Below are 6,208 nucleotides of genomic sequence, written 5' to 3' on the forward strand. Positions count from 1 at the left end.
TAGGGCTATATCCCAAAGAGATCACACAAATGGGAAAAGGACCCACATGTACAAAAATATTCATAGCAGCTCTTTTTGTGGTGGCAAAGAATTGGAAATTGAGAGGATGTGCATCAATTGGGGAATGGCTGAACAAGTTGTGGTATATGAATGTGATGGAATACTATAGTGCTATAAGAAATGAAGAACAGGCTGATTTAAGAAAAACCTGGAAAGACTTGTATGGGCTGATGCTGAGTGAAGTGAGCAGAACCAAGGGAACATTGTACACAATAATAGTCACATTGTGTGATGACTAATATTGATAAACTTAATCCTTCCAGGCAGTACAAGGATCTAAGACATCTCCAGAGGCCTCGTGATGGAAAATGCTATCCATATCCAAAGAAAGAACTATGGAAGTTAAATTGCTATTTTTTTTTCTTCTGTTGAGTTTTGTTTCCTCTTTCTGAGGGTTCCTCCTATTAGTTTAAATTTTTACTTACAACATCACTAATGTGAAAATATGTTTAATATGAATGTAAATGTATAGCCTATATCAGATTATGCACCATCTTGGGAAGGGTGGTGGGGAGGAAGGGGGAGAAATATTTTAAATTCAAAAGCATATGGAAGTGATTATTGATAAATCAAAATAAATTAATAAAAAAACCCACCAGTAAGCCTTGTCTGTAATGCGGTTAAGTTAGAAGCTTTCCCAATAAGATGTGTCTAATTTCCCTCCCCCAATGGAATAAAGAAACCTTTTTGCTTATAACCTCTGTGAGCTCTTTGGTATTTTTGGAATTAGCAATGATTGCAAAACCTCTGTGACTCTGGTCATTTGTTACTAGAGTTGACAAAACAACTATCAAAGTTGTTGTGTGGATAAAATGAGTCATTTGTAAAGTAGTTTGCAAACCTTAAAATGCTATAAAATGCTAGTTTTATTATTATTATTATTATTAATAGTAATAATAATGTTCTCTTGTTCTAGTGTTACATGGCTAGTAGCTAGCAGAGGCAGGATTCAAGCACAGAGCTTTTGGCTTGAAATCTAATGTTAGAACTGGAAGAAATATTTGAGGATATCTGGTATAACCCTCTCATTTTGCAATTGTTTCTACTGAAGTCTGCTCACTCTGACTCAAATCCTCCACTTTGCATCTGCTGCCCTCCCTGGCTTCAACTTCATGGAAGAAGCTGATCCTCCCAAGTTAAGCTCATCACTTCTAATCTCTTTACCATGCTATTAACTCTTTTTTTTATTGGTTCTGCTGTGATTGGAGGGTAGAGTGGTTTCAGGGGAAAATTATTTTTCCTCCACCTCAGAAAATACATAAGATGCAAAAAGCTCAAATTTTCAATCTCACAAAAAAACAAAAAATAAAAAAATAAAATATATATATATATACATATATTTCAATTTGTACTCAGAGATTATCAGTTTTCTCTCTAGAGATGGAGAGCTTTTTTCAACATTATTTCTTTGGAATTGTCTTGGATCACTGTGTTGATCACAATAGCCAAGTCTTTCACAGTTGACCATCATTACAACATTTCTGTTACAAGCACAATGATCTTCCAGTTTTTCTCACTTCACTTTTTATCAGTTCATATAGGTCTTGCCATGTTTTTCCCCTTGAAATCATCTCCATCATATCTTATAGCACAATAGTACTGCATCACAATCATATGCCACAATGTGTTCAAGCAGTCCCAATTGATGGTCATCCCCTCAATTTCCAATTCCTTGCCACCACAAAAAGAGCTGCAATAAATATTCTTGTACATGTGGATTCTTTTCCTTTTCTTCTACCTCTTCGGTGTACAGACCTAGTAGTGGTATTGGTGAGCCAAAGGGTTAGCATAGTTTTACAGCCTAGGGCATAGTTCTGAATTCATCTTCAGAATAATTGGACCAGTTTACAACTTCATCAACAGTTAATGAGTGTACATATTTTCCCTCATCTTCTCCAGCATTTGTCATTTCTGTTAGGTGTAAGGTGGCACCTCTGAGTTGTTTTACTTTGCATTTCTCTAATCAATAGTGATTCATAGCATTTTTTTTACCTAACTATAGATAGCTTTCTTCTGAAAACTGCCTGTTCATATCCTTTGATTTTTCATCAGTTGGAGAATTGTTCTTGTTTTTATAAATTTGACTCAGTAACCGATATATTTGAGAAATATTTTATCAGATTATTATCATATTATATCATGCTGCAAAAATTTGATATTACTTCATTGTCTTTGGTACCATTTAGCAAAATATAGTTTCCCTGATTATCTTTTTAAAATTAGGTGTATTTTTTCTTTTGCTTTGTCTGAGATCAGGATTGCTACCCCTGTCTTTTTTACTTTAGCTGTAGCATAATAGATTCTGCTGTAGCCCTTTATTTTAACTCTGTGTCTTTCTGTTTCAAATGTGTCTCTTATAAACAACATATTTTTGATTCTGGTTTCTTATCTGCTTCCATTATATGGATGAGCTCATCCCATTCACCTTCAACAGTTGAGGTTACTAACTGTGTATTTCCCTCCAACCTATTTCTTTTGTTTATTCTTTTCCCTCTCTTTTCACTTTGCCCCTTCTCACCAGTGTTTTGCTTCTGGCTACTGCCTCCCTTATTCTTCTCACCTACCACCCTTTTATCATATCTCTTTCATATCTCTTATCCTCTTCCCTTCTTATTTCCCTATTAAGTAGTTTTATACTCAAATGATTATATATGTATACACACATGTAGGTATGTATGCATGCATACATTCATGTATGTGTGCATGTATTCCTGTAACACGGAAGCTACCAAATCTTGTGTGAACCTGGCTGTGGCTGCATGATATTTTAATTATTTCTTTCTGTCTGATTGCAATATTCTCTCTTTGACTTGGGAACTCTGGAATTTGGCTATAATATTTCTGAGAGTTTTCATTTTGGGATCCCTTTAAGGAGGTTATTAGGGCATTCTTTCAATTTCTATTTTACACTCCAGATATAAGATGTCTGGACAGCTTTCTTTGATAATTTCTTGAAATATATCCAGGTTCTTTCTTTGATCATGGCATTCAGTTAGTCTACTAATTCTCAAATTATTGCTCCTGGATCTATTTTCTAGGTCAATTGTTTCTCAGATGAAATACTTATTTTTTTTTTCCTATTTTCTCATGTTTTTGCCTTTATTTTATTGTTTCTTAATGTTTCATGGAATCATTAGCTTTCACTTTGTCTAATTCTAATCTTTAAAGAGTTCTTTTCTTCAGTGATTTTTACAACTCCTTTTCCATTTGATCTATTCTGTTTTTTAAAGTGTTTTCTTCAATAGATTTTTGTGCCTCTTTTGCCACTAGGGCAATTCTGTTTTTAAAATGTTATTTTCTTCAGTATTTTTGTGCCCCTTTTACCAATATGGTATTCTCCTTTCATATTTTCCTTGCATTACTCTCATCCCCATCTCCCACCAATTCTTCCTGTACCACTCATCTATTTAACTCTTCCAAGAATTCTCCGTGGACTTAGCTCCAATTAGTATTTTTCTTTGAGGGCACTTGTTTTCACATTTTTGTCTTCTGATTTTGTCTCAATTTCTCTTATCACCCTAGTGTCTTTTCTATGGTGAAATTCTTTTTACTTGTTTGCTCATTTTTTTCAGCATCTTTCTTGACTTTGTACTTTATGTTAAAATTGGATTCTGCTCACCTGGAGGTTGGGAGGCACTTTCCCATGTTTTAGCCTTTTTTGTGTTGCTGTTTTCAGAGTTAGTTCTGAGGGTCTGCAATTTTATGGTGCTTTCAAGTTGGTGCGATACTGAGAGGTATGGTCACTGCCCTACTGGTCGGCATTCTCGTCTTTACTCAGAAAGAGTCCTTACTCCTCTGCAATAATAAGCTCTAGAATTCCTTTCTGCCTTGGAAATGTGACCAGTACCCATATTGCCTTGTGACCATGCATAAGTAATCTTCACTGTTCTGCAACTGTGACCCAGAACTGCTTATAGACAAGAGGGTTGTCAATCAGTGTCAGTTATACCCCATGCTAGCACATGGTCCCTTGTAATATCTTTCTTACCAGTTGCCTGATCCCATTAATGCCTCTGGACTAAAAATTCCTGAAGCTGTTGTTATTGATCCTCCTACTGTTCTGGCCTCCTTTCCAAGGCCCACTACTGGTACTGTTGCCCTGCCATTGCCTGGCTTCACCTTTGTATCACAGACCTCACCTGACAATTTCCTAAGTTGTCTTATGATGGAAAAATTCCTCACTCTGACCCTTTGTTGGCTCTGCTGGTTCAGAATTTTGATTTTAGAAGTTATTTGTTGTTTAGATAGGAATGTTGGGACAGTCCAGAAAGGTTGTTACCTGTACTTCATCTTGGCCCTACTTTCTGAGAAGGGTGAATTTAAAGCTATTTGGAGAACATAATACATCACCTTCAGCTTTATGTGTTCCACTGATATGTTACATGCTGGGAAGACAGAGGAGTTAGAGTATTCAGGAGTTCTATTTTCCTATTCCCTCACTTCATTAGGGATCCCCCAGACTAGCACTATACTTGGCATCCTGCTTGGAGTCCATTAGCCTGTTCACTAAAAGTGCAAGATTAAAATTATTTTAATTACGATTGTGAAATGTTGAAGGAATAAACTAGGTAGTGCAGCGGCTGTGCCTGGAGTCAGGAAGCCCTGAGTTTAAATCCAGCCTTGCACCCTTCCTAGCTATGAGATTCTGGGCAAATCACTTAACCTCTCTCTTCCTCATTTACTTTTTGTGATTAATTTATAGGCACCTTAGTTGAGCCTTGAAGGAAGATGAGGGTTCTGAAAGATAGAGATGATAAGAAAAGCATTCTAGTTTGTGGGATTACTGGAGGCAAGAGGAGTGCAGAGTTTGAGGAGAGGCTACTTGTCTGGGTTGACTGGAAATAGACTTCATGGAAAGGAGGATTATGACAAATAAGTCTGGAAAGGAAGACAAGAGCCAGACTTTAAAATTTTACACCTTAAATTCCAGGTTCTCGTATTTTACCCTATGAGCAATGAGGAGTCACCAAGTAACACTGTGAAATCTGTGCTTAAGGAATACAATTTTTTGTAACTACATTTCAGTTTCATGGGTTGCCATGGATGTGGTTAGAATATTCAAATGAAACTCTATAAATGAGTGAAGATCTTTCTAAGGAGTCCTAAATATGTCTTATTAACCCAAACTCAATAGACAAAGTGAAAAATATTCACTACCTCTAGGAAAAATATCTGTCTAATGAGGGTTAGTCATTTATGTAACAAGAACCTTGGAAGAATGTGATCATGTGCTCTTGAAATGTATTAATAGCAAATGAAAGAAATTCTTAGATGACCTTTAAAGTTTTTTTAGCTCTAAATTTTATAATCCAAGTAAAGTCAGATTTGTACCTGAGACTTTAGGAAAACATATTCAGAGTAGGGGTAGAATCAGATGACCAGAAGACTCTATAGGAGAAAGTGTTTTAAGAGGCTTGAGGAAAGCTCTAAAACACTAAAATCTAATAATTGTAAATTATCCTAATGAGGAAGAAAAGGGAGATGTATGTAAAGAAACTGATGTACTTTCCTGGAGAGGCCTCTGAGACACTCAGATTTTAAACTAAGGATTTTAAACTTTGCAGCTTAAAGAAGGCTTTAAAGTGAAAATGAAAGAGAAAAGAGAAAAACTGCCTCCATAAATCTTCCAAGGTAGTTCCATAAAGAGGAATTAGTATAAGAAGAAAAAGAATATTAGAGGCAAAAAGCCAAGTAATTCATAGGAAGCAATATCCAAGAGGGACAATAATAATGCTCATGATTTCTGATATTTACTTACAAATGCATAGCATATGTGTAATAAAGAGAGATTCTTTTTCAGGTATGTGTTAAATGACATGGTTTGTGAGATCTTTTCTAATTCTGAGGAATTTTTTTTGTTTGTTTCTTTGGTTTTTTTGGGGGGAGGAGGTTCCATGAGCCTATGGAAAGATGACAGAAAGAATATGAAACCACAGGCAAATCTATATGTGGGGCAGAACTGTAAGAATAGTGTCAGAAAGGTCCAATATGAACTTAGTTTTTTTTTTAAATGCTAAAGCAAAAACAAAAGATTCCCTGCCTCCCCACTTCTGTACCTCCCTCCTTTTCCCTCCTCTTCCTCTCTCCATTCCTCCCTCCCTCCCTTCTTTCTTTCCTTTATTCCTTCCTTCTTTCCTAGTTTAAAAAT

The sequence above is a fragment of the Vombatus ursinus genome, unplaced genomic scaffold, assembly GCF_900497805.2.
Source record: "Vombatus ursinus unplaced genomic scaffold, bare-nosed wombat genome assembly UNPS02014772.1, whole genome shotgun sequence".
NCBI lineage: Eukaryota > Metazoa > Chordata > Mammalia > Diprotodontia > Vombatidae > Vombatus > Vombatus ursinus.